The sequence below is a fragment of the Ictidomys tridecemlineatus genome, chromosome 4, assembly GCF_052094955.1.
Source record: "Ictidomys tridecemlineatus isolate mIctTri1 chromosome 4, mIctTri1.hap1, whole genome shotgun sequence".
In the NCBI taxonomy this organism is placed as follows: domain Eukaryota; kingdom Metazoa; phylum Chordata; class Mammalia; order Rodentia; family Sciuridae; genus Ictidomys; species Ictidomys tridecemlineatus.
In genome coordinates this window covers 163,390,658-163,402,368 of record NC_135480.1, presented here as the reverse complement: position 1 = coordinate 163,402,368, position 11,711 = coordinate 163,390,658, and the positions used below count along the sequence as shown (strand labels likewise).

The 11,711-nt window shown below is 36.9% G+C and overlaps 1 long non-coding RNA gene across 1 annotated transcript; it reads right to left on the bottom strand.

Annotated features, from left to right (window-relative positions):
- Nucleotides 1-841: 841 nt before the first annotated feature.
- LOC120890041 (uncharacterized) lies at nucleotides 842-7,316 on the bottom strand. The gene is made up of 5 exons (XR_005734308.2): nucleotides 7,205-7,316; nucleotides 6,214-6,285; nucleotides 5,114-5,167; nucleotides 4,176-4,356; nucleotides 842-2,210 (listed from the first exon to the last, which is right to left on the bottom strand). It is a non-coding gene; the product is annotated as an uncharacterized LOC120890041 (long non-coding RNA).
- Between the last annotated feature and the right edge of the window lie 4,395 nt (nucleotides 7,317-11,711).

Below are 11,711 nucleotides of genomic sequence, written 5' to 3'. Positions count from 1 at the left end.
TATTGAATTAATAGGCAGTGTTTTCACCTATGTCTCCATCCCCACCAGCTGCGGTTTCCTCTGTCAGCCTTCCCCACTGCTCTGTTCCATGTGTTCTTGCCATCCCCCTCCCCAGTCCTGGTTAAGACCTGGTCATCTCTTCCTCCTTTATAATCTGCTATCTAACTCTCTGCTCATGCAATTCATAGGGAAGAGACAAAAATTCAAGTTCTCTACCATACCCAACAACAAGTAACTCAATTTCTATGGTTAATAAACAGATTATTAGAAATTATTTATTATTGTTTGATACCTTGCCCTACACCATCTCCTCCAGCCCCCATACACCACCACCACCATCAACACTTTTCTATTGGTTAATTTATATTACATTTTTTCCTGCTGACTCTTTAGCTTTTATCTTAACACCCTTATGAACAGAGAAGTACTTTACTCTTAAAGGTGCATCCTTTTTAATTGTTCTATAACACTGAAAAAAATTCCTTTATCATATGGAGACAGACTCTTTTCTTTTTTTAAAGTCATAGTATTTAAGAACTCACTCTGTTTGTTTGTTTTAATGTGGTGCTCAGGATCAAACCCAAGGCCTCGCACACTGCTGAGCCACAACCCCAGCCCCCAGACTCTTCTTTTGGATAATAATTAATCTGAGTTTTTTTCTTTCCCTTAATAATATATATATATATATATATATATATATATATATATATATTATTAAGAAAAAATTCTCATCAAATTCCTTTTTCATAAAATCAGAACTTCAAGTAAGATCCTAGGAAACAAGTTTGTACCACACTAGTGAAAGGCACTGTATAAAGTGAAAGAAGTCAATCTCAAAGGATTACAAACAATAGGATACAGTTTATATAGCATTCTGGAAAAGGCAACACTATAGGAACAGAAAACATCAGTGATATCAAGGGACAAGGATCTGTGTCTAGAAAGTGGTATGTCTATGAGTAGGTAGTAGAAGGAATTCTTTGGGGTATTAAAATTACTCTGTATCCTGTTATTTTGTTATAATGTTTGTTATAGTAATCTATTCTTTTTTTTAATTTTTATTATTGGTTATTCAAAACATTACATAGTTCTTGACATATCATATTTCATACATTAGATTCAAGTGGGTTATGAACTCCCATTTTTACCCCATATACAGATTGCAGAATCACATTGGTTACACATCCACTGTTTTACATATTTCCATACTAGTGTCTGTTGTATTCTGTTGCCTTTCCTATCCTCTACTATCCTCCAGTAATCTATTCTTGTATTAAAACTCATGGAACTATTCACCAAAAAAAAAAAAAAAGTAAATACTACATGTGTAAATTTTTAAAGTTTTTTAAAATTACATTTATTGATCTCTCACTATCACCAAATGCTCATTATGATTCTTTGTTTTTAATCCCCATGAAATAGAAAATATTATCATCCACACTTTGCAAATGAAGAAACTGGAGCACAGAGAGTTTACTAACTGGCCTGAGATCACAAATCTTGATAGAGGCAGAGCCTGGATTTGAACTCAACTAGCTGGACTCCAGAACTGTTCTTGATACTGTCCTATGCTGTCTCTGAAAAAAGTGAAATGGACTTCATTTTGAATGACATGAATAAGGAGCAGAACACCAGACAGAAGTGGATCAACAGCTTAGTTTGCAAATGGAGCAGAACATATGCCAACAAGACAAACATATGCCTAGGCCCACAGAAAGTCTTAATTATTGTTTTAATAACTTATATCTAAACTTTCCAATTCCCAGCTTCTTTATAATCAAATGTCATCCTGATGACACACTAAATAAATTTCAAAATCAATTTCTAATGCCTATGGGCACTGATAAAATCTTTCTCCCACTGCCTCTTAGGAAATCCTGATTCCAGTGTAAAGAAGTTAGAATATATCAATTGGGAGCTCAAATAAATTGTTTAAAATTTAAAAAATCTTATTCTATTCTGTTTCCCCACCTACTTCCGCAAAGCTAAATCCTCCCGGATATTTTTTAGAACTAAAACCTCTTAGTAATGAGGCAAACGGATGAACACCCACATCTGGTGGCTTGTGGTCATTCTCACATATTCACTCAGGTCTCTCATTGCCTGCAATCTATATACCCACAAACTCCATTCCATGCATTTTGCAAAAACAAAGCTAGTCTCTGCAGAAGTGGTGCATGGCAGGCCTCATAATTCAGCAGCAGCAGCAGCTGGAAGGAGAAAACAAGGAAAGAATTATGATGCCTTTTAAAACTAAGATTTACAAAGATCCCTAAATTTATTAAGTACTATCTTGAGATAATAAAAACTGCTTAGTTTTGATAAAAAAAAAAAGTTGGTAGGAGGAAATTTGCTTCTTCATGTTTAATACTCAGTATTTTCTTTCTATGGATTTAATCACTCCAGCACTATGCACAACTCACATATATTAATTTTCCTTTTCTTGGTGAGACTAATTGATGTATCTGTGACATTTGTGATTTTGATTCACCTTTTCTGAAACATTCAACAGTGTGATGGACATATCCTCAGCCCACCTTCCTAAGATTCAGAAGCAGTTCTTCTAATGAGCTCTACTATAACTCTTATAACCTACAATTAGTCATATTTTAAAAAGGAACCAAAGAGGGATATTAGTGCAATGTAGGACATGTTATGTGAATTCTCTGGTCTTTTCCCTGTGCCCACGTGCTCTATTTATCTTTTATAACCCCCACTATCATCAACTACAATGATGGCAAGCCTGAAAAAAAAAATCTTGCTAAGATGAAGTTCTATATAAATAGTAGTTTCAATTTAGATTTTGAACAGAAATCCTGGAGAAGGCCATTTGCAGCTTTATTTCACACTATCTCCTTAAGCAGATTTCTCTGCTCTCTGCCTCCTATCAGGTTTGATCTTGGCTTTTTAGTTTGATCATAGGCTTTTTAGTGTTAATCATTAGTTACCAGCCCACCTCTCATGGAGTACAGTGGTCTTTGGCTTGTGGAATATGAGGCTCACTAGAGGAATACTTAAGAGATGTGAAATGACTTTACAACCTGATGCAGACAGCAGGGAGATTGCACAAGCACACACGCCCACACACCCAGGAAGTGCAGGGGTCTTGTGGAAGTCAGTTGCTTATCTATTATGTACACTCCGGAGCTGTAAACAAGACCATGTGAGTACTCAGCTAGAATGCTTCCTCTGAGTCAGTATTAAACAAACTTCCGAACTGCTAGGGAAGGAAACAAAGCCACTTGTACCCCAAAGACACCCAGGACAGAATGCCAGGGAGCGTGGGAGTTGCAGACAATATTCTGCCAGAAACTGATGCAATAATTGAAATAGGTTTTGTAATTAAAAAAAAATGTCCCTTAGTAATTCATATCTATCATGAATTAGTATGGGTTGTAATCGCATTTGGGAACCTCACCAGAAATTTACATGAAATTATATGGAATGGCAGGATATTTTGAAAGCCTTTGTGTTTTGTTCCATAAGAATGCTAGCACAACTTTATTTGGCAATGATGATGACTTTAGTGTCTTATCACCTAACATTTTTATTCAGAATGAATGAGACAAAGACCTCCTTGATAACAAAATTAATAAATCCTAGGAAATCTGATTCTCGGCATAGCAGTGTGCAGAGGAAAAGATGTAGACATTGAAATGAGCAGAGTTCCATCTCTGTATTTTCTAATTTTGTGATCTTGAACAATTATATGTTCTTTCTAAAATTCCATTTTCTCATGTATAATATCCTGACATTCACAGGGCTTTTTGTTTTTTTTTAAGATCAAATTAGATATTAGCTTAGTAAGCACTATGACAAATACGCAGAGTTATATGATTATATGCCTTAACCTGTGAATGTCCTCAGGCCAACTAAAACAGAGTTTGGAAGAAATTAAGTCTAGAATAACCCTGGAATTGTTTTGCCTGAAGTTGATAAGGAGTTCTAATGCTTATGTCCCTTTTGGCTTGGAGATCATTTTGTTTTTTAAGAAACAAACAAGGGGAATAAAAAAGTAGCTATCATCTTTAACTAGAAATCTTCAGTTATAACTGAATCCAGAGAATACAGATCCTCTTACTTACACAAAAATTTTTTTCTGAGTTTTATGAGATTAAATAGAAAAATCATCAACCATAAAGAAAAGGAAGCAGCTAAAGCATGTTAATCCTTACCAATGTCCACAAAGTTGGGGGTTTCATTAAGTGTCGTCTGGTGCTCAGACGGTAGAAGACATTACTATTTCCGGCAACCCACAGCTTGACCTCTACTTGGACTTTTGAAGGTAAAACTTCCTGAGAGGAAATTGAATGCAGGGACTCTTTTCCAGTTTGGGATACTTGTCCTGCCAACCCACTGTGAGAAACATTTAGACTAAATTAATTTTTAAAAGGTTATCTGTAAAATACTGAAGTCAATGAAAAGGGTAATATTTACTTTAAATTTAGAATAGGATATGAAATCAAAATCAGAGATGTCCAAAATATCCTCTTCTCCTTGCCTATGTTCCTATAAAAATATGCTCCAAAGTAAGATTAAAGAGCTCCTCTCCCACTTCCTATAATGTTTTTACTTAAACCCTAATCTCTCGGCATTAAAAATGAAAACAGTAGATCAAAAGAAAAAGAAGAATTGTGGCAATTATAATTTACATATATGACACATGGAATCAAATTAAATATAAAAATTGTTCATCTTATTTTCATGACTCAAGCTATCCAAGGTCATTTGAGCTCTTTCTTCCTCAAGGTGTGGATCACCTTTTGGGCTCAGGAGATACTTTAGAGGTCAAATAGAGTCCATCCTTCGGGCAGATGAGACACTGTCCTATTTTTAAAAGACCTCAAGAGAAGGAAATTCCACAGGCTTCCCCCAGATACACATTCCAGTGTCTATCAAACCTCACTGTCTGAAAATTTCTCCTGTTCTCTTATCTAAATCCCTCATGTTGCAACTTAAGCCTGCTGCCTCCTGTCTGGTCCCTAATGAAGATCATCATCATTCTTTATAGATCAGCCTCCTCACACTAGGCTCTTTTTAAACTGTGCAAGCCAGAAACAACTTGGTTCATAACTGTCTTTGTTTACAACTCTCCAGTCATCTTCTTACTCACCTGTGGTTTTCTTGCAACTTTACTTTCTCTGATCTTGTATTTGTTTAAAATACCCTTTAAAATAATTAAAAAAACAAAGTGAAAATTATTCAGTAATTTTATGACATCAAAACGATCTATTCACAATTCTTTTTGTTCTCCTCTCTTTTTTGTACACATGCCTATATCACTGCAACCATGATGTGTGATTTTTATGGAATTTATTCCGAGATTTTAGATTCACTCTTCAGTTTCACAACCAAGAACATGTTTAGAATGAGCTGTCTTATCATTGCAATTTTGACAGTGCTGATATAAAGTTCATGATTTGAATAATTTCCTCTTTTATTCAACAGAATTAAATGATTGATCCTCAAGTACCAAAGCATTCTGCTAAGTTCTAAGGATTCAAAGCATGTAATAAACAGCTGTCAATCAGCTCATGACATAACAAACAACCAATTAATTAGAATGAAGAGGATACTCTATAAATGATCCTGGCATCTACTTATTTTGTGCAAACATATAGGTACTTTGAAAGAGCTGGACCCCTGGGAGAGCAGATCCTGTAGAAGCCTGGCAGATAATGAGGTGGGGAATGAAGCTGGAATAAATTACCATAGTATCTACCATCTACTAGGAGGCCAGAATACCAGAAGACAGAATACTCAGTGCAATCCACTTTAACTGGCCTTCAGTGGGAGAAAACGTGGTAAAAGTCTGAGCTCCGTAGTGTTACCAAATCTTTTCTGAATTTTTTTTTAAAAAAGAACTTTTAAAAAATGAAATGGCAAAATAGTAGAAGTAGAAAAAAGGGTGTGTTAATCCACTTTCAGTCACCATGATAAAATACTTCAGACAATCAACTTAATAAAGAGAAAGGTTTATTTTAGCTCATGGTTTAGAGCTTTCCATTCATGGTCTCCTGGGCCTGTTGCTTTGGGCCTATGACAGCACAGTATAACACGGAATGTGTGGTAGGATGAGCTGGTCCCATCATGGCATCCAGGAAACAAAAGAGAGAGAGGAGGTGGCTGGAGTCCCAATATCACCTCCCAGGGCATACCCCCAAATGATCAAACTTTCTTTCATTAGGCCCCAGCTCTTAAAGGCTCCATTACCTCCCAATAGAGTCACAGGTTAGGGTTTATGCCTGAAACACAGAGTCCTCTGGGAAACATTCCAGATCCAACCTATAGGAGATACATAATAGGGTATGTTAAGTCTTATCTAAGAATTCACTTGATAACTGATGAAGCAGTCTAGTCACATCAAGGAAGCAGAAACCTGAAAGATACCACTGGCTGCAGTACCATAGTGTCCTTGGACAACTTTCTCTTCAGGTCTGGTCTTCAGTTTATTTACCTATAAAATCCTATGTTTATAATATATTCGGATTTCAGGAAATAGAGAATATTAAAAATAATATTATCTTTCTAAAATCTGAACATCTTTTTTTTTAAGAAAATACCTATCTTCCCTTAATATTATGCTGAGAGTTTTAAATGATACAGACATAAACTTCTTTTTTTTTTCTAAAGAGAGAGTGAGAGAGGGAGAGAGAGAGAAAGAGAGAGAATTTTAATATTTATTTTTTAGTTCTCGGCGGACACAACATCTTTGGTTTTTTTGTATGTGGTGCTGAGGATCGAACCCGGGCCACACGCATGCCAGGCAAGCGCGCTACCACTTGAGCCACATCCCCAGCCCAAGACATAAACTTCTTAAGAAGTTTAGCTTCTAAGATTGAATCATGATTTTAAAATATTAAGGAAGTTCACCTTAATGAACTAAGATTGAAGAACAAAGAGCCAGTTACCCATTTGTTCAACACACACATGCTGAACATTACCACGTAAAGGTTCTGTGGTAGCTACTGGCGATACTTTGAAGAACATTATTCAGGGTTCCAGAAATGAAGAAAGACGTAGCATACTTGAAACAGATAATTGGGAGTTAAATGAAAGCTGTATTTGTGAGCCAACACCAAAGGAAAAAGAAGCATCCTGATAAGAAGGACCACGGTAAGAAGGACCAGGGAGAGAAGCCAAGTAATGGAACTTTATCACCCATAGAAACAAATGATCAGGGAAAACAGATCATCACACTTACCTGAGTTGTAGGAGAGGCACATCTGAAAAGCAGTTATGGCTTCCTTGGGAGCAAGCAGCCACCACCAAACCTTTCTTCCTGTCCTCTCATCTCCAGAGTTGAATGCTGTTAGAAGCTGGAAAGCAAGGAAACCCAGGTGAAGCAGCTCTTAGAGGTAAAAACATGGTTCCTTGATGAGAAAGACATTACACAAACAGGTAAATAATATAATTATAAGCATTTTTGAGGAATTTGAAACAAGAATGTGACTGAGGAGATGAAGACCTCTCTGAGGAGATAATATTCTTGCTAAAAACGTAAAGAAGAGCTTGCTTAAAGAAATGAGTATGCCAGGAAGGAGGAAAAGCAAGGAAAAGTAACACATGAGGTCAGAGTAGTAGGCAGGGCCTGCACTTTGTAAGGGCTTTATTGGTCATGGGAAGGACCATAATTGAAAGAAAGGGCCCTTCTTTAGGGAATGGGAAACTATTGAATGCAGGAAAATAATATTGTTTTGTTTACATATTCTGAAGATCCCCTTAGATTGCTGTATAAAGAATGAAGTTTAAGGGCATAAGAACAGAAGCAGGAAGAACAGCTTTAAGGGTGTTTCAGAGTTAGCAATCATTTGGAATAAGATAGTACCAGGAAAATTAAGAGAAGATAAGGTACTTTCAGATTGTGTCTTAGTCTGTTCTGCCTGCTATGACAAAGTTCCATAAAGTGGGTGGCTTATCAACAACAGAAATTTATTGCTCATAATTGTAGAGGCAGGAAAGTTCAAGGTCAGGGCGGCAGCTTGGTTGGATTCTGGTGAAGGCCCATTTCCTTGTTCACAGATGGACATCTTTAGGCTGTGGCCTCACATGGTGGAAGGGATGAGGGAGTTTTCTGGGGTCTTTTTACTAAGGGCACTAATCCCATTCACAGATGGGATATATTATTCACCTTCATGACTGAATCACCTCCCATCAGTGCCAACTCACAAAAACCATGACTCTGAGGAGTGAGTTAACATATGAATTCTCAAGGGACATAAACATTAAGTCTATGTAAGACCTATTTGACACAGAACGCAACAAAAAGAGAAAGGATGAAAACGATGATGGCCAGAATTTTTTTTTCATTCACTCATACACCACTTTTTATAAATTATATAGGATAATTTTCTGCACCTCCTTTAAAATGACAGTGTTCACTCATACCTTTCTGCATTCAAATTTGCATTTTTCTCTTTCAGGAATGTTTCTCCTCTTCTGGTCCACAAAGCTAATCCAAATAATTCATTTTTCAAGACTGAGGTGGTTGGACTCAGTAGAGTATGCCTGTGTACATAGCCTCTCAGGATGATGAGGCAGAAGACCACAAGTTCAAGGCCAGTCTGAGCAACTTAGCAAAATCTGGTCTCAAAATTTAAAAATAAAAAGGTAAAAAGGAATGGGGATATAGTTCAATAGTAGTACATGCCTAGATTTGATCTCTAGTTCCAAAAAACTGAAACAAAAAACAAATGTACTTCTGTGGTACAATTTCTGCCACTGGCCCTAGGTTCAATTCCCAGTACAAAAATAAAAGGAAAAAAGAAAGAAAAGACAAGAAAGGGATCTAGGAATGCTTGACTCAAGAAGCTGCCCCTGGTCTCTCTAGATTGCTCTTATTCTAGACTGACCTTCTCTCTTCAGGACCCCCTCCCTAACCCTGTTGCTTTCACACCGGGTACCTATCACCTTGGAATTGAAATTCTCTACCACTGTAAGAGGAGAGATTTCTCACAGGTGGACACTCTTATCTTATCCAACTATATCTTATCTGTCTCTTAATCCCTTGTGATTCCCTGGCTCCTGAATGACTTAACTTAATTTGCAAAACAATGAAATATAAAGTGGTTAAATAGAAATTTAGGGCATTTCAAACTGGGAGGGATAAAGGTCATTTTCACAGAGGAGCTGACATTGTAGTTAGACCTTAAAGGACTTGAGCATTCAAATACAGAAGAAATGGTATTGGGGGTTGGAGTGGGAAATTGCAAGAGCATAGCACAGTGAAACAGAGGGTTTGGAGAGCAGATCAGTCTAGCTGGAATATGTGTCTGTTGCATTTATACAAAAGAACAATGAAAAAATAGAGTGAATGCAATCTAAGGAAGTTTTGTTTTGTTTTTTATAGACAATGAAGTTCCAGGAAAGTTTTAGAGAGACACATGACAAGGTAAGGCACACAATATCAAGAGGAGAGTTTGGTTCAAGAAATGGCAGCATACTTAGTTTGGATTAGACTACCCCCTGCCTTGGATAACAATGATAAATTTTGACCTAATATTAAAAATCATTGGGGCTAGGGTTGTGGCTCAGCGGTAAAGTGCTCGCCTAGCACGTGTGGGGCCCTGGGTCCAATCCTCAGCATCACATAAAAATAAAGAAAATAAAGGTATTGTGTCCAGCTGCAACTAAAAAATAAATAATTTAAAAAATCATTGCTTGAAGTTACTCAAGAAAAATGCGAATGTCTCCCCAAAAGAGGTGATTCAATTATTAAAAGATGGGAACTGTATTGTATAAGATTTGTTTTTATATAGCTTTTCTACTGAGGGCACTTTCCATGACACAAGATTCAGGGTGGCTAAAATTCATTTAAAAAGACATTGTCTTTCTGACTTGAGAGAGAATGAGCTCAGAGGGTCCAGAGTAACTGGACAGACAAATCCATGAAAGGAGGAAGTCACAGACAAGGAAGGCTGCCAAATCTGCAAATAAATTTCCTTCAAATCCTTGAACTGCGAATGCACAGGGGAGACCCGAAGCCGCCCAGCAACAAAAGGCTGAAATATTGAACAGACTTCAGCTGAAGTCCCCTCGCTACAACAAACAATAACAATCTTCAGAGTAGTCAACAGACTCCAAGATCTCTGTAAATTATCTTCAATGCATTGTATATAATTTTAAAATCACTAGAAATTGGAAGGGAAAGGAAAATGTGACTTATACCCAAGAAACATCATCATTAAAAAAAAATCATTTTAAATGATACACTTGTCATAACTAATAAAATAAATAAATAAAGGACTACAAATATGCTCAAAGACAGAAGACACATTATAGCTGCAATGAAGGAAGAGATACTGAATGTAAACAAAAACTGAAAAAATTTCCAAAAAGAACAAATGAAAATTATAGAACTACACTGTATAATGTTTGATGTGAAAAAATTCTGAATTAGCATACAACAGATTGGAGATCTCAAAAGGGGGGCAGTGAATGTAAGATCTATTTGCAAAAATAAAAAATACTATTAAAAAAAAGAAGAAGATCAAAGACTTTCTGACCATGGAAAATATCAGGAGGTCTATGTGCGTAGGATTGGAGTCCTGAATGAGGAAGCGAGAGAGAGAAATAGGGAAAAACATATGAAGAAATAATGACCTGATATTAGCAAATTTGTTGAAAATATCAACCTGCATATTTAATATTTCAGTGAACTATAAACAAGATAGATGTAAAGAAGACTAAGAACATCACACTTGTATGGTAAATGTGAGGTGTTCCCCAAAAACTCAAGTGTGAGATGATGCAAGAAGGTTTAGAGGTGAAATTATTGGGTTATGAGATCCTTAACCTAATCAGTGAAGGAATCTTCTTGAATGGATTGACTAGGTTGAAATGGTAGGCAGGTAGGGTGTGGCTGGAGAAGGTGGGCCCCTGGGGGTTTGCTTTGGGGGTTTGTATTTTGTCCCTGGAGAGAAGAGGTCTCTCTGCTTCCTGGTGCCATATTCCCAGCTGCTTTCTTCTGCCATCCTCTTCCACCATGATATTCAGTCTCATCTTTGGCCCTGAGGAATGGAGTGAGCCATCTTTGGACTGAGACCCAGAAACCCTGAGTTCCCAAATAAACTCTTCCTCCTCTAATTGTTCTTGTCAGAACTTTTGGTCACAACAGTGACAAAGCTGACTAAAACAGAAATTGATACTGAGAATTGGGGTCATTGTTGTGACTAACCTGACCATGTGGTTCAGAAACTTTTTGGAATTTGTGAGAGGAATTTTGAAAAGTTTAGCAAAGCAAGGTGGAAAAAGAGTGTTGTAAGCAGACATTAATGGGTGACTCCATGGAAAGTTCAGAAGACCAGAATGACAATAAGACTTGTGACTGGCCTCATGAGGTTTCAGAGGAGAAGGCGGACTCTATACATTGGACTAGAGACCGTTCATGTTATATTCTGGCTAAGAAGTACTCTGCATTTTGTCCAAGTCCCAGCTCTTTCTGTGAGACTGAATTTAAAGGCAATGGACTAAGTAAACTGTCAGAAGTAATTTCAAGGCAGCACAGACTTCAGGGGATGCCATGGATATTGCTGGTAGCTTTTAGCCAAGTTTATGTAATAATCAGGAGCAGAAAGAAGAGCAGAAAGATTTGAAAAACTTGGACTTGAAAAATGGGAGTGAAATTGAAGCTAAAGAAGTTGCAGTTGTTAAAGACAATACAGTCACTAAGGAGATACTGTTAAATACTTTATCCAGCTACTCTAGTAAAG